General features: G+C 38.9%; 1 protein-coding gene across 2 annotated transcripts in view; it reads right to left on the reverse strand.

Moving 5' to 3' along the window:
• The window catches only part of LOC307111330 (histone-arginine methyltransferase CARM1-like), a 223,134-nt gene that overhangs the window by 161,234 nt on the left and 37,212 nt on the right, over positions 1-24,688 (reverse strand). The gene's annotated exons all lie outside the window — the stretch shown is intronic.

Here is a 24,688-nt window from a genome sequence, read left to right on the forward strand (position 1 = left end):
CTAGCAGGTGAACTTCTCTTTTGCTAGACCCAATCCAAGTATCTAAACTCTGAAAATGGATGGATGTAAAGATAGATAGATAGACAGGTAAGTAGATAGATAGATAGATAGATAGATAGATAGATAGATAGATAGATAGACAGACAAATAGATGGATAGATTCATCCCAACCTCTTCACCCCACCCAAACCTATCAGACTGTGAGCAAAACTGAACAACTCTTTCTCTTACACTTTGTAGAGTCCTATGTCACGTAACACTTAGCTCACTGCATTTCAAATATGTATTTAGCTATTGGCCTCTCTTACTGGATAGGGCGCTCCTGAAGACCCAAGACTGTGACCTAATCACAGTTCCTTCCCAAGAATCCTATACTGTCACTAGCACCAAGTAAGCTCTCAATAAATATTTGATTAGCTATGAGTAAGTGAATGACTAAATAAATGAGCCACTGAATGAATGAACGAATGATGGTAATCTGTTGGCATAAATAATATAACAAAAGAAATAATTCAAGAATAACAGGGATTAATGGTTTGGGAAGACCAAAAGCAGGTTATGTTTTAGTAAACAATATCAAAATATGCTGAAATTTATGAACATCAAATGGATAACAATGCAGTTCTTAATGGAGAAGTGTCCAAACTGAATAAGGGTCTGCTGCTAAGTAATCAGATTTGCATTTCTATAGACTGTACATATTATATGAGTTCTGCATATATTAGTAACATTAGTCCCTTTAAAGCTACTCAAAATTGCTTGCTCAAAAATGTGAGGAAATATTCCCATGGAGAATTTTTATGGTTAATTATGTAAAATTAACCTTCTTCACAGAAGATTTATGTTATTACATCCTTCAGTGTGATATGGTCTCCTCAGATTTACCCTGAGGCCTATATAGCCTTTCCCCTCATGTGTCTCAATGCTAATGCATCTTTAAGGAAGTTACTTAAAGCTACAATGTTAACTATGTTCTAGGACCCATCAAGATTATCCCATCCAGGAACAAACAATCATGACCTCTTTAGAACCATGGTCTTACCAATGATTTTCATAAAATTTCTCCTTCAACAGAGCCACTACAAAATCTATATTTATAAAAGGCTAAGTGACTGACCGTCTGTCGTCCAACCGAACAGCCAACCGGTCAGTACATATGACGCGCAATGGCAATTTAAAAATAAACGTTGCCTCCCACATGTGCGATACATATAAAGCTCTTGCTGGTGCCAATTACACGATCTTCATTGTCAATCGTAAATTTGGTTGACACTTCTATTATAGAGAAAGAGTGAATAGCGATATTAAAATATTTCTTCTAATTAATTTTCTTTCAGTGTACACGAATCCATGTACCAGGCTACTAGTATGTCAATAAAGCCTTATCTATTCAATGAAAAAATCAGAAGCCTCCCAAAAGCAAAAGAAAAAAAAGGAAGAAAGGAAGGAGGGAGGGAGGGAGGGAGGGAGGGAGGGAGGGAGGGAGGAAGGAAGGAAGGAAGGAAGGAAGGAAAGTGGGAGGGAGGGAGGAAGGGAGGGAGGTAGGGAGGGAGGGAGGGAGGGAGGGGAAGGGAAAGATAGACACAGAGAAAAGAGAGGAGAGAGGAGAGAGGGAGAGAAAGAGAAATTGGATCAAAAAGCCATATTCATTTTTTGGCTGGATCAAATTAAATGCCTGTCTGAGTTATTAGATTTCAAAGAACTAGGTTATTAAAATAAAATGAATGTCCAAGTCATTTAAGAGATTATTGGTTATTGCAATGTGAAATAAATTTAATTAGAATTTCATTACACACTTGTTTATTTCTTTGTTTCTTCTGGATTAAGATATGCAAGTTTGCTGAAGAAGAGTAAAAAGTACTTTTCCACAACCAGAATGTTTTAAAAAGTATTTCACTATGAAGGGAGAGTTCCCAAAATGTATTTTTTCATCTTGTACCTAAGTGTATAGCTGGGTGAATTTTCATAAATTCAACATGTATCCAGCACCAATATGCAGAAATGTTATATTCCAGCACCCACTCACGCCCAGCACTTCTCTTTTGTTGCTACGCTGACAACAGTCACCATAAATTAGTACTGCCCGCTTAAGTTTCATATAAATGGAATCACACTGTGAGTCTCTTTTGTGTCTGTTGTTTTTTCTTAAACTAAATATTGAGATTCTTTCATATTATGTGTAACAATACTTAATTCCATCTTTTGTTTTTGTTGTAAAATATTCCATTTTATAAAAAGTTCATAATTAAGTTATCCACTCTATTGTTGATGGACATTTGGCTTGTTTCCAGTGTGGAGCTATTACAAATAGTGCTGCTACAAACATTGTGTATGTCATCCATACATATATAAGCATTTCTATAATATACATGGGAGGCACAATTTCTGTAAACACCTGGCAGGCATATTTGCTTGGTTATAGGATATGAGTATGTTTAAGTTTAATAACTATTGCCAGACAGTTTTCCAAAGGGCTTGTAACAATTTACACTCCCACCAGGAATGTAATTCTTGCCAATACTTGGTATCATCAGATTTAAAAATTTTATCCATTTTGGTGTGTGCATCATGATATATTACTAAGGTTTCTTTTTTTTTTATTCTTTATCGTTTAAAGTATTACATTAATTCCCCCCAAGAACTACTGAGATTAAAAGCTTTTTCTTATGTTTATTAGTCATTTGAATACCCTTCTTTCTGATATCCTATTTAAGCTTTCGTACATTTGTCTATTAACATGCCTGCCTTTTACTCATTAATTTGTCGGAGATCTTTTCATATTCCAGATAAGATACCTTTACTGGATGGCTATAAACACAAAATACATTCTGGTCTGTGTGCTGTCAGTTTCCTACCAATATGCACAGCGCTCACCGGCAGCTTGGGGAATGTTTCCCCTTCGTGCCAACGACTTTTCACCGTGAGCTTCCGTGTCTCTTTACCTGAAGGCTTGCGGCTCTGAAACGTGCTCAGCTCATGCTCAGAGCTGGTTAGGAGTGTCAGGGAGCTCACGCCCTCAGGAGCGGTCCTCCCCCAAAGTGGAGACCCCGCAATACTTTCATACCAAAGCATCCAACACTTGCCAACAGAAATGTAGGCTGGTGTATTTGGAGTAAATACAAGCAAACAAAAGTTACAGACAGCATAGTGCTCACTAGCAAAGTCTTCCACTCTTCCCTCCGAGAAGCTCCATCAGAGGCTACATGCAGACATGGTCAGCCATTCGATGAGTACGAGCACACACCGAACAGCCGGCTAGAGCACTGTCTGCCGTGGGAGTCCGCTCAATGAATGGACAAGTTACCATCTAGTCTCAGCAGGGCTGTCCTGAAGCCTGAGCTGTAAATCTAAAGTTCTGATGTGCTTCTTGATGCTCAGTGACATGTGCCAGTGACCACCAGCTGGACGCTGCAACTGTATTCACCTGTATTCACTGAGCAAGTGCTTGCAGATAGAGCACTGTGATTTGGTAACGGCTTTTTATATAGGCTTGATAATAGCCCAGGCAAAGGATATTGAATTCAGGATGGAAGACAGAATTAGAGAAATGCTCTCTAGGAAATATAGTGAGTTAGGAGGCATGGTTATTAGTTTGGGAATTTGCATTTTTCATATTTGTACCCCCAGAATCTAGCACAGGCCTAGCATATAATAAAACCTTTAAAAAAGAATAAATGAACAAATAAGTCATACAACATGTTAAATATGTTCATTGCCTGGTATCTATTTATCTAATATGTATTTATAAAATCCACATGATATAGTTGAAGAAATAATCTTATAAAGAATAATACATCATGACATGAAAACATTATGAGGGGAAAATATAAGTGCAGTGAGAGTTTACAATAGCAGTCCTGATAGACTACAATGATAGAAAATAAGCAACTTAATTCAGCACACATTTATTGACCACCTACTATGTGCAAGACACTATTATCTACCCTAAGTAGAAGATAAAGATGAAAAAGGCAAAAATGTTGCCCTCAGGAAAGATACAAAATGAATCATCTAGGCAGATGATACATGGGAGAGGAATTAGAGTCATTGCAGAACGTATGTTCACTATGATTAGTAAACAATTAATGTCATGGCCTTCAAAGGCAAACTTTGTGAGTTCAGTTCTCAGTTCTACCCCTTTCTTAGTCCACTTGGTACATTAGTTATTCTCTCTGAGAATAGTATTAGTTATAAAACCCTTGCACAAGGCCTGGTATTTGGTAAGCATTCATGATAATTTTAAATAACATGGATATGTAACACATATGGTAAATATAATGTAAACAATAGGAAAGTGAATGAAACTCTATGGCTGCAAATTTTCTACATTTTATATAAGTGGTATAATAATAATTCTAAGTCAACCGTAAAAAGTTAAAATGTATACTTATAATACCTAAGGCTACCCCTAAAACTACAGAGGTATAGCTAAAAAGTTAATAGATAAATTTAAATGGATTTCTTAAAATTATTTAAATAATTCAAAAGAAGGCAGGAAAGAAGGAACAGAGGAACCCAATTTTCTGAGGATATATGTGGAGTGCTATTGGTGGTGCCATATAAGGGTTGAATCACCAGTTACAACTGGCTTGGGGGATGGTGATATTGACACAATATGTGACACTTGCACCATATGCTGTTTGTAAGATCTTGTCCTTGGACCAAATGAGCTCAAAATACCCAGATGGTTAGGCTTTGGTTTTCAGCCATGTCAACCACATTAGATTGACGGCATAGAGCAGCTAAGTCGTTGGGATAGAATTTAGTAGGAGGAAACAAAGCATGGCATGCATCATGTAACTGTAAGTACATATTCTACTTCTAGTTGCACCACTTGGATGAATAACTCTGGGCAAGGCAATGCTCCGTAAAACAAGGTATAGCTTCTGTCTTCTCCCCTTATGGGATTTGCACAAACCGGGCATAAACTACACAGATAGTCTAATCACACTGTTCCATGAACATCAAACACTTCTGAAAGCTTTGCCTGGTGGCAATATTTCAAATATAAATTTATGGGTCATCTCAGATATTGAGAAGCCACGATGTGCTTCCTGAAACTGGAGAACCACACGGAAAAGTTCCTTCTCATTTCAAGAGAATACTTACTAAAAGTATTCTAGTTCCATCCACCCCAATTTAGAATTGGAAACATGAAACATGGAAATTCACACATTCTTATTGATTAACAAACTAATAGCTACCTTAATTAAGTCTTTATTAGAGATCATATAATAAAAATTTCCTTGGCCTATTTTCCACCTCGGAATATATGAAAGATCTGCTATAGGTTTCACAAGCTAAATAAATCTTTATATTATGGAACTCTGAGGTCAGATTTTTGTTAATGAATGAATTAAATTTGTTATCTTAAAAAGCTGTCACTTGTGCACATTGTTGATACAATGCTATGGTGCATTTTATTCCCTTAAAAAAAAACTTCATTCAAGACTTAGTATTGTTCAAATAAATACACCAAATATATTAAGTCAAATGCAATCATCAAACTTTCTCACCAAATAGTTAATTAAAAAAAAAACACCTTAAGAGACATGGTATAACTCTTCTTTGCCTATGGTACAATGCTGAACATTCTTATAACATGACATTTCTTACAACATGTTGTAAATTCAGAGAAATAGAAGATTAGCACATCGATAAAGATTATTACAAGAGTTGTGGAAAAAGAAAACAAGTACTCATCTCTCCAAAGCACACTCTAACACACAGTTTAAAAATAGACAAGGGCATTTTCACTAGCAGCTGAACCTTTCCACAACTGCAGGAAAAGGAAAAGCAAACAACAACTTTATTGCAAGCTTTATTTCTAACAAAAAGGGTTCACTTAACAGGGAAGGCTTGAAATTTCAGTATTTGGGACTTCATAATTTACGTTTATTATTCCATCACTCGTTTATTATTTTTTAATGCTAATCACATCAAACTTCTCTATCATTCTTCTGTAAGCCATCTGAGATTCTTGCTCATAGTAAGTCCCAATTAATTTTAACCTTGAGAATTGTTTCTAGAATTTTCTAACACCACTAAAATCACTGAACATACCCAGCATATCACAAATCGAAAATAAAAATTGTGACGTGATCAGACAAATGTCAAGGGGAATGATGGATCTACTCTATCCTGGGCAAGCTACGTGGTGCAATCAAACTGCACAGAGCCTTCCAGAGGTGTCAATAATTCAGCCACAGAATTTTTGGGTCATTTTGGCATAATTCCTCTATCTCCAACAATTAAAATGCTAGAGGTCTCAGCAACCTCTGCCTTCATTTTCAGTTGTATTTGATGAAGCAATTCTATGAGTCATACAAGTCATCTTATTTTGCTTCATAGAAACCCAAATAAGTAGAATTCTCTCTAGATTAGATTGAGTCATGAGGTATGAGGAGATTAGTGTGCACATACAATATACAGATCAGAGATGAAACAAAAATAAACTGGAGAGCCCTAGCCAGTTTGGCTCAGTGGATAGAGCATCAGCCTGCAGACTAAAGAGTCCCAGGTTCCATTCCGGTCACGGGCATGTACCTTGGTTGCAGGCTCCTCCCTGGCCCCAGCCCTGGTGGGGGCTCCTGCAGGAGGCAACCATTCAATGTGTTTCTCTCACATAGATGTTTCTCTCTGTCTTTCCCTCTCTCTTCCACTCTCCCTTAAAATCAATGGAAAAATATCCTCGGGTAAGGATTAACAAAAATAAGTAAATAATAAACAAACAAACAAACAAACCAGACATACCTCAGAATGGGCACTTGGGTGTGTGCCATGAAAAATGCCTTCTGAATTTTCCTTAAAAGATACTAGAAGCCATCTACAAAGCTTAAAAAACTTACTCTGCTACAATGAAATAATTAATACTCTCTCTGTACAGATAGGAGAAAAATTGTCCCGGGCCTATGAGATTATTCTGAAACGCAAAGTAATCATGATAAATAATGGTAATGCTCTTAAATAACAGTCATTTTTATAAAGCATTTATTGCAAGAAACATGTTTAATTGTATACTCCAAGTTCTCAATAAGATAAAAGAAGAAAATGCCTTTTTTTAAATAAAGGAGGCTATTACCAGATGGGTACATCTAAGATAAAGAAAGCCTGCATTAAAATTAAAAACATGGTACCTGACTTAAAAATATAATGGATTTAATCTTAGGTTAGTTTGAAATTTATTTTGCTTTATGGTAGAAGGTGATGATCTAATTTATTATCTCAGCAAAATTGCCTATATGCTTCCTCCCACTGATAATGATAGCAATTCTTATCATATACTAAACTCTTCTGAACACTAATTTCTGTTTGCAGGATTTCTGATACCACAAGTCCACTGTTCAAACTTGCCAATTTTGGGAGTTTCACGGCACAGTTTCATATATGGTAGGGGAAGAGTCTCCCCTAAATACTTTCCTTTTCAAAACATTTTTGAAACTGTTCTTACTATTCATTCTTCCATAAAAATATTGAAATAATTTTATGTTAAACTAGAGGCCGGTGCATGAAATTCGTGCGGGGGGGGGGGGGGGGGTGAGGGGGGGAGGGGATCCCTCAGCCCGGCCTGCATCCTCTCCAATCTGGAACCCCTTGGGGGATATCCAACTGTCCCTAACCCCTCTGCCTGCCTGAATGCCCCTAACCCCTCTGCCTGCCTGCCTGATCGCCCCTAACCACTCTGCCTGCCTGCCTGCCTGATCGCCCCTAACCCTGCTGCCTGCTGGCCTGATTGCCCCTAACCGCCTCTGCCTGCGTGCCAGCCTGAATGCCCCTAACTGCCCTCCTGCTGGCCTAATCGCCCCTACCTTGCCCCCCTGCCAGCCTGATCGCCCCTACCTTGCGCCCCCTCCCGCCTCATCATCCCTACCTTGCCCCCATGCTGGCCTGTTCACCCCTACCTTGCCCCCCTGCCGGCCTGATCACCCCTACCTTGGCCCCTGATGGTCTGGTCACCCCTACCTTGCCCCCTGCCAGCCTGATTGCCCCTACCTTGCCCCCCTGCTGGCCTCATGGCCCCTAACCACCTCTGCCTCAGCCCCCAGCCTAAGCCGCAGTCTGGCCTCCCTCTGCTGAAGGCGACCTGGCCAATCAGGGGAAGGCACCGCCCCCATCACCCCACTGCTGCTGCCACTGGTGGCCACCATGGCTGCCTGAGCCTCAGGCCTCACAGCCGTGTACTAGGTTGCCTGAGCTTTGGGCTGGCACTGGGCAGCGGCAGCCGCCATCAGCGGCTTGCCTGAGCCTCAGGCAGCCGCTGAGGCTTTGTCCAGATGGTCATCCGCCCTAATTAGCATATTACCCTGTTATTAGTATAGAAGATGGTTATCTTTAAGTGATGGAATTATGAGTAATTCAAATTTCTTCTTCAGACCTTTTGGTGTTTTTCATGCTTTTTACAATAGACAATTCTCATTCTTCTAACCAAGGATCACTTACACATAACAGTATAGTATATCATAGACCTGACATTGCAAATAATTTAACTGTGAATACAGGTAAAATATAATATGAATTTCTTTATACTTCAAAGGAGTAAAATGTTGTTACATTTTCTTTATCTTTAATAATTCCTATACGAATAAAGACTTAAGACTATATTTTTAAATTTCAAAGATAATATATAAGGAAAACATCAGAATGCCTAATTTTCCAAATATTTGAAGATGAAATAACATTTAATTAATTCTACCACTTATTGACTACATACCATGTGCCATTTAATCCTCAATAACAGGAGTTATTATCCCCACATTACATCAATGAAAAACTGAAAACTACAAAAATTAGCATATTTGAGATTTTAATACATGCCTGTCTAATTCCACAGAGTATTACCTTAACCTCCATAGATATTCTCTCCCACAATAACATCCCATAATGCCCCACAATAATATCTATGGTATGTGCAATGGGATACTTAGGCCTGTTTCTGGCAATTCTCTCCCATTGATCAATCTGTTAGTTATAGTTTGGAGTAAATTTTAACATCAGCAGTAATAATAATGAGTTTTCCCAATGGGGAACACAGTAAGTTTCTCCATTTATCCAAGTTTTTCATGACTCTCAGTAAAGATTCATATAAATAGATCTCTAGACATTTGTTAAGTCTATTACTAGGATTTTATATTTAGGAAAACTATGCAGAATCCATTCCATTATAGGCTCTATTATGATTTTGCTACTCTGTGGTAATGTTAATTATTTTTTCATATTCTTTAATCTGGTCACATAACTCTTGATAACTCTACTTTTTCTGTTGGTTCTCCTTAGATTTTCTAGGTAGACAATGAAATCACTTAGCGATTTTATTTCTTCCCTTTCTTCTTATTTTTGACAATTGCCAGTGAATATGTTAGGATTTGCCAAAACAATCATAATTATAATTATAGCAGGTGTCCTTGTCCTGGTCCTGACTCTAAAAGAAAAGGCAGGACGAACTTTCAGCCAGCCTGTTGGTATGGCTTTATGGGCTGATAAAGATCTGCTGTCTGGACCCCACCAGGAAACTCTCAGTCTCCTCCTGAGGAAGGTTGAAGCTTCACACAGCAGGGGCTTGGAGGACTCCTGCACAGCTCAAAGGCTCCTGGCCACCCATCTGGTGGTACCTGCCCTGTGCTTAACAGTAGTTAAAACTTTTCATATCTCATCATTATGAAAGAGGCTGTTGGGTGGAAATCTATAGCCTTAAAATTTTTTGGAACCCTTCCCTGTCTTAGGGTAATAGCATAAAATTATGTTGGATAGTTCTTAATACATAACCATAGATTTAATTAGAATGACATTTAGAGAGGTTTTTATTTTTTAGCATAGCAAACTACCATTATGATCAATAAAAAGCCAGAGCATCAATTTTATGCACACTGTAAAAACACATACGTAAAAGAAATATTTAACCAAGTAGTAGTGATGACTGTCTTAGAGAATATTTTGGTTTTGCCTGACTTCTACCTTTTTGTCTTTTCTTTCTTTCTTTGCATAATGTGTTAGTAGCACTTCAATTCTGAGAAAAAGAAATCAAACCTTTATATTGAAAAATGAATATAATTCAGTGCTCTCAAAAACTTTAAGAGACAATTTGCACATACATAAAGTTAAATTAAAATAATAACCGAGCAACATGGTGAAAAAAAAAAAAGTGCAAGAAATGAGCCTAAATTGAAGCAGAGACATGCAGCAGGAGGGAGGCACTGGGCCCAGCACACAGTTTGTAGAAATTATTCACTTGTGATTTACATCCACAGCTACTTCTGATGAGGATTTTAGGCTGTTTATCAGATTTGATGAGTCAAAAGTGGGGGAAACCTGTGGTAACCCTCCTTGAAGAGTCCCGTGAACTTGGCACGCACCGGCCACAGTGCTTGCGCTATTTTACTGTGTCCCCGAGAATCCTGGCAGCTCTGAGAACTGCAGAGTCCCCAGGCAAGGCAATGTTCAATGCTGACAATATTCTGAAGGGAGTGATTGTGCTGGGCCAGCAAAACAAACCAGCATGGATACTTGACATCATTTGAACCCACCTATCTGCTTACTCCTTCCCTTGTTAGAAAGGTTGAGAAACAATGAACCCTTTTCTCTCCCCATTGGTCTGTAAGCACTTGCAGAAAAAAGACCTCAGGTTTCTGGGCTGTTTTGGGATGTAACAAAGGAAAGGAACTGGCTGGGGAATTCTCCACCTCAGAATCCCAAAACAGAACGGAGAGGCATGCGTGGCCGTGCGTTCAGTAGTTATGGACCAGGCTGCACTTTACTTTGTCACTGTATGAGGATGGGTGCACTAGCAATAAACCATGAAAGCACCTGCCCAAACCAACAGCTCTTACACAATAACAGTCAAGCTTCCCCTGGTGTCCAAGACCTTTCACCAGACCTGAGTGTGAATTAACCTTGTGCACTCGGATGTCGAGATTAAAATTACTCTTTGAATGTATCAATAATTTGAAATATTAAAAAAATCCAAATAAATAAGTTTGTATGAAAAGAAACTCCAGTTTTTTATTCTACTGCCGCGCTTTGTAAAATCTGGGGTATTTAAAAAATTAAATCCCGAGTAGAATAAAGGAATCGAGAAAAAAGCAAGCGAGTGCAAAGGGTCAATCTAATAAAAGCTCTGAGCTCTCCTTGCCATCTAAATTAGTACAGAACTCTGGGATATCCTATATAATAAAAGCATATTTTTATTTGCATATTTGTAATATGCAAATCGACTGAACAGTGGAACAACCAGTCGCTATGATGGACACTGACCACCAGGAGGCAGACACTCAACACATGAGCTGTCCCCTGGTAGTCAGTGCGCTCTCACAGTGGGAGCGCCGCTCAGCCAGAAGCCGGGCTCACAGCTGGTGAGCACAGGGCGGTGGCGGGAGCCTCTCCCGCCTCCGCTGCAGGCAGGTGGTAAAGAGCGAGGGGTCCTGGACTGCAAGAGCCCTGGACTGTGAGAGGGCACAGGCCGGGCTGAGGGACCCTCCCTCCCTCAGTGCATGAATCACATGCACCGGGCCTTTAGTTAGACTATAAAAGTGTATGCATGATTGAAGGATATATTGCCATATACCTTTATAATGTCTACAAGCAACCACCAAGTAAATGTTAGCTAAGAACGTTTACCAAGCAATAGAAATTGGCTCATAAGACTTTGGGTAATCTATTTCACCTCTCTAAGCCTCAATTCCCTAAACTATAATTATGAAATAATAATGATGATGGTGGTGATAATGATAATAATAATACCTTCCTCGGGGGTTACTATGAGGCTTAAATCAAATACCAATGTCTGGGTTCGTAATCACTGCATAAAGGTGTGCTAAGGTCTGCTTTTCTCCTTGGACATTTCGTTTCTCTGTTTAATGTAGCAATCACCCTGAACAAACTTCTACAATGCCACTAGTATATTTCAAAGCAAGCAGAAAGCAAGCCTAAATCCAGCAGCCCTGCAAACCATTTTAAATTGCTGGGCAATGGCCAAGGGACCTACCCAGGCCAACAGAGGAGGTGATAGCAGAACCCAGAGGCGCTGTTCCTTAACAAGCAGCTTGAACCTTCAGCCGGGGATAAAGTGCTTACAATGAACAGCGGTCGAATAAGTAGCACGATTTCTAAAAAGCTGATAGGAAAATGGGAAACAAATGTACGGAAGGAACTGTCGGAATAGACAGGCTGCACAGTGTTTCCAAATCCATGCCTGGGAAGCACAGCCATAACGGGAGTATTGCTTAACTAAAGGATTCTTTTAAAAAATAAATGTATACCCATGCAGCTGTATCTAACTAACTGTGAGCATTTACCTTGAATTGCGAGGATTCTTTTCCTGACCATCCCATAGTAAAAAAAAATAAAAAAAAAATTAGTTGCTCCATAAAAACCAACACATCCACCCAGTGTAAGGCTGGCCCACTCATTGTCCCCGTTAAAGACCAGAAGTAGAACAGTGAGTAAATGGATGAGCAGGGCTCCTGTTCTTTGTTTGTCAAGATGTTCTGCCTTAACGAAACCACTCGCAACTGTAAACTCAGGAAACTGTGAGTTCCCATAAATAGCCTCATTTTCATTTCACACCTCTTCTAAAACTTTCAGATCAAAAACCTAGACTCTCCTAGGTCTCCTGTGGGGTTCATCTGTTAGTAGTTCTGAATCAATCCTTACTTAGGCTACCAAATCATTCTCTTTCAGAACAGCGCAGTAAATTGGTTAATACATTTGAAAATTCACAGACTGTTAAAGCTGAAGGAAACATAGAAATTTAGTTTGAACCCCTCACTACCTAGAGGAGAAAAAAAACAGAAGCCCAGAGAGGCCTAGATACTTGACCAAAGTTGCACAGCGGGCTAATTTCTACATGATTAGCTGACACGGGAATGAGTACTCCAAGGCTCTTTTCAGTACTCATGGTTTTGAAATAGTTTTTAAAGAATAACTCTTCTCATTATTCTAAAATGAAATCTTACACAGAATTGCAATACACAGGACATCAATATACAGAGTTGCCCAAAATAATGTATATGTATTTTAACAACTCATAGCTCAATTTTGAAAATGAAATATATTTTAATAAAAACTGCCTTTATAATAGGTGTACCAGTTAATAATGCAGATCTTTTTCAATAGATGGAGTTACACATATGTTGATATATATATACGCAATTTGATATATATGCTATTTCGTTGTATTGACAAGCTTCAAAACTTCATATGTCAAATTTTCTGAAAGTGCTAACATCATAGATATGTTTACACTTAAAAATGTCCAATTTTGTGCCCAAATAAGAGCATTTGTGGGAAGTTTTAATTCATTACTTTATTTTGAAGAAAAGTGCTGCTGAATATTTCGGGAAGCTTATGGTGAACATGCTCCATCTCTAGATACTTGTGCATGTTGGTTTAAATGCTTTAAACGTGATGATTTCGATGTGAAAGACAAAGACGTCCAGGTCAACCAAAAAAGTTTGAAGACCAACAATTACAAGCATTATTGGATGAAGATGCGTGTCAAACTCAAAAACAACTTGCAGAAAGATTAAACGCTGCTCAGCAAACTATTTCCAATCGTTTACAAGCAATGGGAAAGATTTTAAAGGAAGGAAAAATGGGTGCCACATCAACTGAACAAAAGACAAATGTAAAACTGAAAAATCATCAGTAAAATGTTGCTTCAACGGCACGAAAGAAAGTCTTTTTTGCATCAAATTGTGACTGGCGATGAAAAGTGGATTTATTTTGAAAATTCCAAATGCACAAAATCATGGGTTGATCCAGCTCAACCATCAACATCAACTGCAAGGCCAAATCGCTTCAGAAAGAAGACAATGCTCTGTGTTTGGTGGGATCAGGAAGGTGTGGTGTAGTATGAGCTTCTAAAACCAGGTGAAACCATTAATACTGATCACTACCGACAACAAATAATCTATTTGAACCACGCTTTGATCGTGAAAAGACCAGAATGTGCCAGAGGACATGGCAAAGTAATTTTGCTTCATGATGACGCACCATCACACACTTCAAACCCAGTTAAAGACACGTTAAAAGATCTTGCCTGGGAAGTATTAACCCACCCGCTGTATTCACCAGACCTTGCTCCTTCAGATTACCACTTGTTCCGATCGATGGCACACGCACTTTCTGAGCAGCACTTCAAAACGTACGAAGAAGTGGAAAATTGGGTCTCTGAATGGTTTGCCTCAAAACAAGAAAAGTTCTATTGGGACGGTATCCACAAATTACCTGAAAGATGGGGGAAATGTGTAGCTAGCGATGGACATTACTTTGAATAAAAGCACTTTTGATGTTTCTCTTGAAATCATCGTGTTTTCTTTGATTACAAAATCCACATTGTTAACCGACACACCTAGTACTTATTCAAAGTGTGTGTATACATTTTTTTTTCAGGACATCCTATGCCTGATAGTCAGAGATACAGGCTAAAGAAAGGCCAGGGGAGGAACTGACTGATGGGCATCCCCTTAGTCCACTTCCCGTTTGTCTTACCCCTCCACCCAGTGCCCAGCTCTGGCCTGCACAACCTCTGCAGACCCCTGGGATTTGATGGAGCCGAGTGTGCACCTTTGCATATATCATCCTGAGACTTCCGTTTCTGCTGAAATCCTGTGGCTCCTTGTGTGCTCCTTAACTACGGGGCTATGTCTTCTGTGAGTCTGGGCTGTACCCGGGGTCCGTGGCTTTGAGACTCCTGTCCCCAGTTCCTCTTCCTTTCCTCCTGCTCCTGCAGGTACACAACTCAATTATTTCTCTGGTGTCTTCTCTCCTTTAGGCCACAGCCATGGTCAACTCTATTAACTGCTCAAGATATCTGAGCAAATCTATTTTATGTATCAAAGCAAATAAAAACAGATTTTCTGGTTCAGGATGCCACTACTGTTTTACAGTTCGCCCCTTCTTAACTTGGCAGTTTGTGGAAAGGCAAAAAAAAAAAAAAAAAACCCTGAAAATGTTCTTTCCTGGGTTTCCATCATTCTGGTAGTGATCTAAGTGGACCCTTCTCCAGGGACCTCAGCTCAGGCCTCCCCAGTAGCATATTCAAGCTAACATGCGTCAGTGCATTAATTAGGCTTTGAGAAACTCGGAGGATTGAAAAACCAGTTCAAGGCACTCCCAACAGAAGCAATGGACAGAAGAGGATTATTCTCGCTTTCTAACTGCCTTTATTTTCACAAAGGATACAAGCTTAAAGCAAATCTTTCCCCCACCACACAGTATACACAGGAGATGAATACCACTCCTTTATTTCCCTCACCCCTCGATGTTTCTCAACCAGGACACCACTGACATTGGGAGAGGACAATTTTTGCGGTGTGAGATTGTCCTGTATATTGAAGGACATTTAGCATTGCTGCCCTCACTCACGCAAGGCCAATAATACCACCCTCTGAACATTGTGACAACCAAAAATGCCCTACATAGAGTACAGAACCATCTCTCATTTAGAATCAATTCCTACTCATCGTCTCTTTTATTTTTCCCTTCCTGCTCTTTCCCAGGCTAGGCCAGGGGTCCCTTTTCCTGTTCCCATAACACCTTTGCATTCTCTAACTCTGTCCTAATATAGGACATTACAGCATTACGCTTTGTGCCTGTCCCCATTGGTCCTCAACTATGAACAAATTGGGGGTGGGGATCATACCCAAACCTTTGTATCCTATAAAGTGCTTAACAAATGCTCATTGAATAAAGTGTCTGAAACAAACAAATGGCATATGCAGAAAATGTGGTCTTTGCTAAAGAAAAAATGTGAACATGTTTTGAAACAGGCAACATGTTGGAGTTTCTATCTTTTCAGCTCCCTGAAACTATCCCTAAATTTGTGATGTGGGAGAGACTATGCAGATACATTTTTATTCTTTGGAATAACCTGCGGTAGCTTCTGCCTGCTCTTAAACCCCTTTACTATTAATAGGAATAAATTCTGATTCCATTACCAATCACAAATCCACTTAATCTAATTAGTTAACCTATCCTTGCAATATATGCATAGTCAAATTGATTGCTAAATGGGGAATAAAAACCCATGCTTTGCCGTAAGGGAACGTCAGATGATACAACATCAGAAATAAAGGGTAGAATGGTGAAGCAAAAGGCTTCACCAGGATGTGTGAATTGTAAGAGAAACCCCTGAAATACAAGGACACAGGAAGACATCCATGTGTCCCTGATTGTATGAGGTGTATAAATGCTTCAATTGATTTAACCTTCACTATGTAAGTCCCTAGAAAGTGGTATTATCAATATCCCCATTATACAGATAAGGAAAATAAAGTTCCCAGAGACTAAGTAATCTCCCCAGAACCACAAAACTCCTAAGTAACAGACCCAGGATTGAAGCTCATCCAACCTTGAATTCATTTGCCTCCAAGCTCTGAATCACCACACTCAGCCATCTCCCATGCACACAGGGCTGAACTCTTTCCATAAAATTAAAGGCACTTAAACATAAACAAATAGATTATGTCTTGTGCTTTAAAATCTGGGTTACACTAAGTCTTCATGTGTCACTGCCACCATATCATGGCTGCTTTCTCAGGAGGAAAGGTAGAAGAGAAAGAACATTTTTGGATTAACTATGGTGTGTCAGGTAACATGCATTATAGTGAAATCTCATTTAATTCCTCTATTAAATGTACCTGTGTCTTCAGATAAGGAAATTGAGATTCCAAGGTCAAGTCACCTGCCAGATTTGATCTTTCTTTGAGGTCACACAACCAGGGAAGACTCAAACCAGGATTCAATGCAAACAAGCCCTCCTATTCCACAATGCCACCTTATATAATATTTTGAAATAAAGAAAATATCTACAGAGACTGGGTTTTTTAACCCTTTGCACTCGCTTGCTTTTTTCTCGATTCCTTTATTCTACTCGGGATTTAATTTTTTTAAATATTTTATTAATTTTTTACAGAGAGGAAGGGAGAGGGAGAGTTAGAAACATCGATGAGAGAGAAACATCGATCAGCTGCCTCCTGCACACCCCCTACTGGGGATGTGCCCGCAACCAAGGTACATGCCCCCTTGACCAGAATCGAACCTGGGACCTTTCAGTCCAAAGGCCGATGCTCTATCCACTGGGCCAAACTGGTTAGGACTCGGGATTTAATTTTTTAAATACCCCAGATTTTACAAAGCACGGCAGTAGAATAAAAAACTGGAGTTTCTTTTCATACAAACTTATTTATTTGGATTTTTTATATTTCAAATTATTGATACATTCAAAGAGTAATTTTAATCTCGACATCCGAGTGCAAAAGGTTAAAGTGAGTAGAAATATTAGCTTAGGCAGTATATACGACATACCAAAACATCAAGCAAAATTGTCAGTTCTGTTAGGATGATCATCTAGGCTGCTGATGAAAACCAAGTGGTACAAACTTTTCCAAAGAAAAAGGGATTTCCACAAATTAATTTGTGTGATTTATTTTTTGGGGGGAGAATTAAGGAAAAATCTAGCAGGGGATTGTCAACTGATATTCTTCATCTTCAAATTCTGGCCTGTTAAACCATGCTCAAAAACATTAAATTATGCAGACAGAGCTGCAGATCTCATCTGGCTATATTTTGTGCTTTATAAAAGTCTTTTGTAATCAGTAAAGATTAGTTACAATATGTTTGTATCAGTGATTATAAAACGGCCACGGTATTTAGTATATTTCATTATATTTTTCAAGCATCAGATTCTCAGGTTATTAAATTAGACATGCTACCACTGGGGCGTCTGGCAACTTTTCCTAATTAACAATGACCAAGGAGACAAAGAGAAATATTGTTTCATGGTCCAACTGTATTCAGAAGCTAATATCTTCTAAGAGACACTACACTTGGTGATCCTTGTAGAAAACACCACACACACACACACACACACACACACACACACACACACACGGCTCCACTTTTGCCAAATAGCACAAAGCAGGCACTCAGTGAAAAGGGAGTTCTAAATGAAACCTCTTTTTCTCCTATTTGTGCTTTGGATGCTATTTTAACACAATTGCAATCAAAATGATCATTGAAAGCAATGCTACAAGTTATATGTGGTCACCAATGAAAATCAATAAGGCCACTTAAATAACAGTTTCAATGAATCAAATTATGTATAATTCTTACCTTCACAACTCAATGATGCTTGAAATGAAATCCCTTTATACCCTCTATGCAAGTATGTCTTAGCAGTAGTTAGTGACTTGAAAAAAAAGAGAGTTTTTATCAGCAAGATTTCTGCTACTGCACGTTTACCTTGACTTAGGGGGTCAAGAGGTGCTGGATCAATGTATTTAGGTGCTTGAGGCATGCTGTTTCTTAGCTTACAGAAAAATTCTACCTACCGGGTCTCCCTGCTCTTAATAGGAGTGAGAAATGGAAAGAAAAAAATAACCCTTTATACACAGAGGTTTTTAACTATATCAAAGACTTCATAAGTCTCAAAATTACAATTTTGAAAGGGGAAATTAGAAAAACGATCCCTTAATTTCTCTCTAGTTTCTAATACAAAATGTCTTTCCCAGGCATATTACCAAAATAAGAATGGGCAAGATTAGCTATAAGAAAGTATTTACACAAAGTCATGGAAATCATATATACGTAAGTGTGTGTACAACGATAAATATATATATGTGCATGTAAATTAAAAATATACCAATGATTATAAAAATATATACGTATACATAAAATATATACTGATGGTAATATAGATGTACATATATACAGATAAACATATATATACATGTGATATAGAGTGTCCCCAAAAATGCATACACACTTTGAATACTTATAAAGGTAGTGTTTATTAAACATTTCATTTTCAAAATTGAGCTATCCACTGTTAAAGTATGTATACTTTTTGGGGACACCATGTATATGCATATATGTATAGCTATACCACCTGTATATATATTATATACATGTGTGTATATGTATCATCAGAGGTATATATTTCATAAATAAATATAATTTCCATGACTTGGTAATTATCATAGTGTTATGTGCTAGGCACTGCTCTAATGCTTTTCATACTAACTCACTTAATCTTCATAAGACGGGTACTAATATAGTCTTCATGTTACAGATAAAAAACAATGAGGCAGAGATGCCCAAAGTCACACAGGAAGTAAGCGCTAGAGTCAGGTACACACTCAGGCAGTCTGGTCCCAGGCAAACACGACTGAGCAGAGCCCAGAGGACACAGCGCACGGAGGCCCTCCAACTTCTTCAATATGCTCACCTTCCTTTCAGTGCATTCTATTCCCTGAGCCAGCCACAGGTCTCTGCATGTACTGCTCACTCATGTTAGCTCACTCTTCTCCTCCTTTTCACTCTCAGCTCATGAGTTACTTTCCCCGAAGCAGCCTTCCATGGCTTCCCTAACTGCCTACTGCCCCCTTAGAGGGCCGCGCAGCACCACGGATTTTTCCTTTGGAGAATAAGATTACACCTGTCTGCACAAGCAGGCGATTAACGTCAGCCTCTCCCACTAAGCAGTCAGCTCTGAGGTTAGAAACTAGGTCTTCTTTTGTTCACCTCCAATGTTTGTGCCAGGACCCGGAACAGAGTGTGTATTGAATTGGGTGGAGGAATAAACTCTATCGCATCCTTTGAGAAGATGAATCTTTCAGATGGGTTTTTCTGAATTTGAAGAATTAAAGTTGTTAATATAGAAAAGAGGGCCAAAGGGTGAGCGGATGTGTCAGAGAATGAAGGGTAAAAGAGGGGTTGGGCATGGATCTCATTTATCCATTTAGCTGATAATTGCTAAGCATCTTCCTGTTCAGTATTAAGTAACGTGGATGCCATGATGAGGACAATTCTGGAAGGAAATAGTTCTCTATAAATAATTAAACAAATGCAACACAATTTAAGGGCAACATACAGAAGGAGGAGGATGGAAGAACAAATCAACTCAACATGAGGATGGTTTTAAGTGGCAAAAAGATCTCGCTAAGGGTAGGAGAAGGCAAATGTATTTTCCAGGTTGGTGAAAAACAATCAGACAAAATCTTATGTTCAAAGTAGGCAAACGAGAGAAAACAGTGTTCAAGGTGCCACAAAGGATTTGGAAATGCAGGAGTGCACACTAACGCTGGAAGCGCGGGGAGAGGTGGAGGCTAGGCAGTGGCCACATCCTGGAGGAAACTGTCACGCACAACAGCCTGACTTTGTCAATGAGGAGACTTTACAGCTACAAATGTAGGACAAAGGTGGCATATATTGTTAGGTGCCTAAAGTTTTTTTCTTCTCTTCACTTAATAAATTCTTCTTGTCTCTCCCATCCTTGATGTGTTTGTTGGTGATGCTCTGTACTCAGTGCATTCAGCACCTCACAGTTTCTTTCATTCTCATTGTTACATAAGACAAGGATATCAGGACTGGGCAGTTCTTACTAAACGCTATTCTTGCCAAATGTTTTTAAAATGTAGCACAGCATTTGGAAGATGCAGCTGTAAACAAGAGGAACTTGACAGAAGCCCAACCAGATTTAAGTGAGACCAACTACAAAGAAGAAATCAACATGTAATTGACCAAATCATATATACAGTATAAGCAATGGCTAAGCCTCCCTTCTGGGGAGCTTTGTCTCCTTTACTGCTGCAAGTTAAGTAAAACTACCTAAGGACAACCACATCTTGTTCTTGATGAGAACACCCCAAGTGGCAAACCCCTCAAGTTCAACAACCTCGCGTCTTCAGGGATCACCTCCATCGAGGTGGTTCTCCAGACATCATCTCTAACCCTTACCTTGCCTGAGTTTTACCCTCACACCTCTTACCTCACATGTGAGCACTTCATCTCGGTTTAGCCTTCCCTTGTCTCAACCCTCCAGTAGCTCCCCCACATGACTCCCCATGATCTGTTAATATAACTTCACTCAGGACTGAGGCCTCACACTCGCATCTCCCTCTCTTGTTGAGCAAGTGAAAACGTCATGTTTATGAATATTAGAAAAATCCTGCAGGTAGCAATGGAGAAACTATATTTAGGCGGGAATTGAGGTGGGCACTAGAAATGCTACTCTAGCCTTCCATCTATTGCTTCATCCTTATGGAGCTTTTAAAAGTGAATTAGGGTGTGGCTCAGTGGTTGAGCATCGACCTATGAACTAGGGCAGTGGTCGGCAAACCGCGGCTCTCGAGCCACATGCAGCTCTTTGGCCCCTTGAGTGTGGCTCTTCCACAAAATACCGTGGCCTGGGCGAGTCTATTTTGAAGAAGTGGCGTTAGAAGAAGTTTAAGGTTAAAAAATTTGGCTCTCAAAAGAAATTTCAATCGTTGTACTGTTGATATTTGGCTCTCTTGACTAATGAGTTTGCCAACCACTGAACTAGGAGGTCACGGTTGGATTCCCAGTGAGGGCACATGCCCAGGTTGCAAGCTCGATCCCCAGTTGAAGCGAGCAGGAGGCAGCTGATTAATGATTCTCTCTCATCATTGATGTTTTTATCTCTCTCTCCCTCTCCTCTCCCTTCTTCTCTAAAATCAATAAAAACATTTTTTTTTTAAGTGAACTACACTCTGGGAAGGCTCTTAGGTCTTGGATGTAGGTAAGGCCACCACATTCAGGTGTGTAGGTTTATATTGCACACAGGTTCCCAGCAAGGTGTTAAGCAGGGGCAGACGTCCAGGCCATGCTCTTGTTAAACGTATTTTTATCTGTGCAGAGCGAGGTCAGCAATGGCCCTGTATGTAGAAATCTATCAGACAAGCAAACCAAGTTGAAGATAACGCTGGAATCGCACAACAGATACATAGGAGGAAAAAGAGGAGAGATCACTCTGCCCAGAAACAAACACTCTGGAGTCCTGAAGTCATCTTACCTTTGGCAATTGGCACTGAAAGTGAAGCCTGCCAACCGACACCCCCGCCCTCTCACACAGAGCCTGTTATCAGGCTTCTCATTGAAGAGCAAAATGGGAAATAGGGAAATAACACAAATGCATGCCAGCAGCAACTCATGCCGGCTGACAGAATAATCAACACACAACTGCATGGGAAACTCCTGCCAATCAAGCTAGCTTTTTTTTTTTTTTAATTAAACTAACTAATATAAACAACTAATATAAAATATAAGCAACTAAGGAAAACCAATGGCACCAAAGAGAATAACCAAGAGAAATAAGTGGAACAATTGACACCAGAAGAAAGAGAAATAATTTACTAAAAAGAAGGGGATATTTTAGGAGGTTTGATAGCCACATAGAGATTTCAAAGGATATTGCATCAAATATTAGCAATGGCTGAATTCCGTTGGAGGATATTAGTTATTCATTAAACCCACTTTTCCATAATCTTTGTGTTCATAAATTTTTTAAAATGTTAACAGGCAAAAAGACATATCTATATAACAAGAACAATAATTAAGGAATGAAAATACAAAGGATTTTGAAATGGAATGGCATGGTCATTAGAATGAACAAATCTAAAATGCAAAATGGTGAAAAGCTACCAAATAGTAAGAAAGATAAATTTTGAAAGAAAAAAATTTTAAGATTCATAATGTTTCAGAATATCAACTATAGAGAGAAAAATAAAACTACTACAGAGAAAAAAGATAGATTAACTATAAAAAAAAAACTAGTTTAAACTAAGCACAGACTTCTTTTTCTTTATTGATTAAGGTATTACATATGTGTCCTTACCCTCCCCTTGTCCCCATCCCCCCACTCGTTGTCTGTGTCCATTGGGGTTAGGCTTATATGCATGCATACAAGTCCTTTGGTTGATCTCTCCCCCTCACCCCCACCCTCCCCTACTTTCCCTCTGAGGTTTGACGGTCTGATCGATGCTTCTCTGTCTCTGGATCTGCTTTTGTTCATCAGTCTATGTTGTTCATTATATTCCATAAATGAGATCATGTGATATTTATTTCTCTGACTGGCTTATTTCACTTAGCATAATGCTCTCCAGGTCCATCCATGCTGTTGCAAATGGTAAGAATTCCTTCTTTTTTACTGCAGCATAGTATTCCATTGTGTAGATGTACCACAGTCTTTTAATCCACTCATCTGCTGATGGGCACTTAGGCTGTTTCCAAACCTTAGCTATGGTAAATTGTGCTGCTATGAACATAGGGGTGCATATATCCTTTCTGATTGGTGTTTCCAGTTTCTTAGGATATATTCCTAGAAGTGGGATCACTGGGTCAAATGGGAGTTCCATTTTTAGTTTTTTGAGGAAAGTCCATACTGTTCTCCACAGTGGCTGCAATAGTCTACATTCCCACCAGCAGTGCACGAGGGTTACTTTTTCTCTGCATCCTCACCAGCAATGTCATTTGTTGATTTGTTGATGATAGCCATTCTGGCAGGTGTGAGATGGTACCTCATTGTTCTTTTGATTTGCATCTCTTGGATGATTAGTGACTTTGAGCATGTTTTCATATGTCTCTTGGCCTTCCTTATGTCTTCTTTCGAAAGTGTCTATTTAGGTCCGTTGCCCATTTTTTGATTGGGTTAATATTCCTTTTGTTAAGTTGTATGAGTTCCCTGTAAATGTTGGAGATTAAACCCTTATCGGTGATAACATTGGCAAATATGTTCTCCCATGCAGTGGGCTTTCTTGTTGTTTTGTTGATGGTTTCTTTTGCTGTGCAAAAGCTTTTTATTTTGATGTAGTCCCATTTGTTTATTTTCTCTTTAGTTTCCATTGCCCTAGGAGCAGTATCAGTGAAGAAATTGCTTCTGCATATGTCTGAGATTTCTCTGCCTGTGGATTCCTCTAGTATTTTTATGGTTTCCCATCTTAGGTTTAAGTCCTTTATCCATTTTGAGTTTATTTTTGTGTATGGTATAAGTTGGTGGTCTAGTTTCATTTTTTTGCATGTATCTGTCCAATTTTCCCAACACCATTTATTGAAGAGACTGTCTTGACTCCATTGTAAGTTCTTGCCTCCTTTGTCAAATATTAATTGAGCATAGTGGTTTGACCTAGAACGAATTCTCCAAAAATTCATCTGGAATAAAAAAAAAACGAAGAGCTGCAGCAATCCTGAGAAGAACAAAGTAGGAGGGATCTCAATACCAGATATCAAACTGTATTACAAAGCCACTGTTCTCAAAACAGCCTGGTACTGGCACAAGAACAAACATACAGATCAATGGAATAAAATAGAGAACCCAGAAATCGACCCAAACCACTATGCTCAAAGAACAGACTTCTTGACACAGCACTGGATACTAGGAGACCATGGAAATGCATTCAAATGTCTGAAAGAACAATAATCTTGGAGCTAGAACTGTATAGCCAGCAGAATTAATTTGAGGACAAAATAAAGACAGTGTGAATCATACAAAACTGAGAATTTACCTCCCATGCACCCAATACAGCACACAGAAAGGAGCCAAGAATACCTTAAAAATAGAAAGAAAGCTCAGAAGAAATTTAAAAGGAGAATGAGTCCTTGATATTGGGACATTCCTCTTTGATTATGAAGGGTTTAGCAACACGGAATTAATTTATTTCTCTATAAGTCCTAATTAGTATTTGGTACTATTTTAAGTACAATTTAGAAAATCATAACATTATGCTATTTTAATAAATTTATAGACAAAGCACAGGAGACTTAGAAATAGGGAACATAGTATAAATGGTTAAAACATAAATAATGAGAAAAAATACATGCTTAACAAAATCAATAATATTAGAGTAAAAATGCTCTAAACTTCTCACTTTCCATTGCAAAAGGCTAACAGAACACC

This window comes from Cnephaeus nilssonii, assembly GCF_951640355.1.
Source record: "Cnephaeus nilssonii genome assembly, chromosome: 14".
In the NCBI taxonomy this organism is placed as follows: domain Eukaryota; kingdom Metazoa; phylum Chordata; class Mammalia; order Chiroptera; family Vespertilionidae; genus Cnephaeus; species Cnephaeus nilssonii.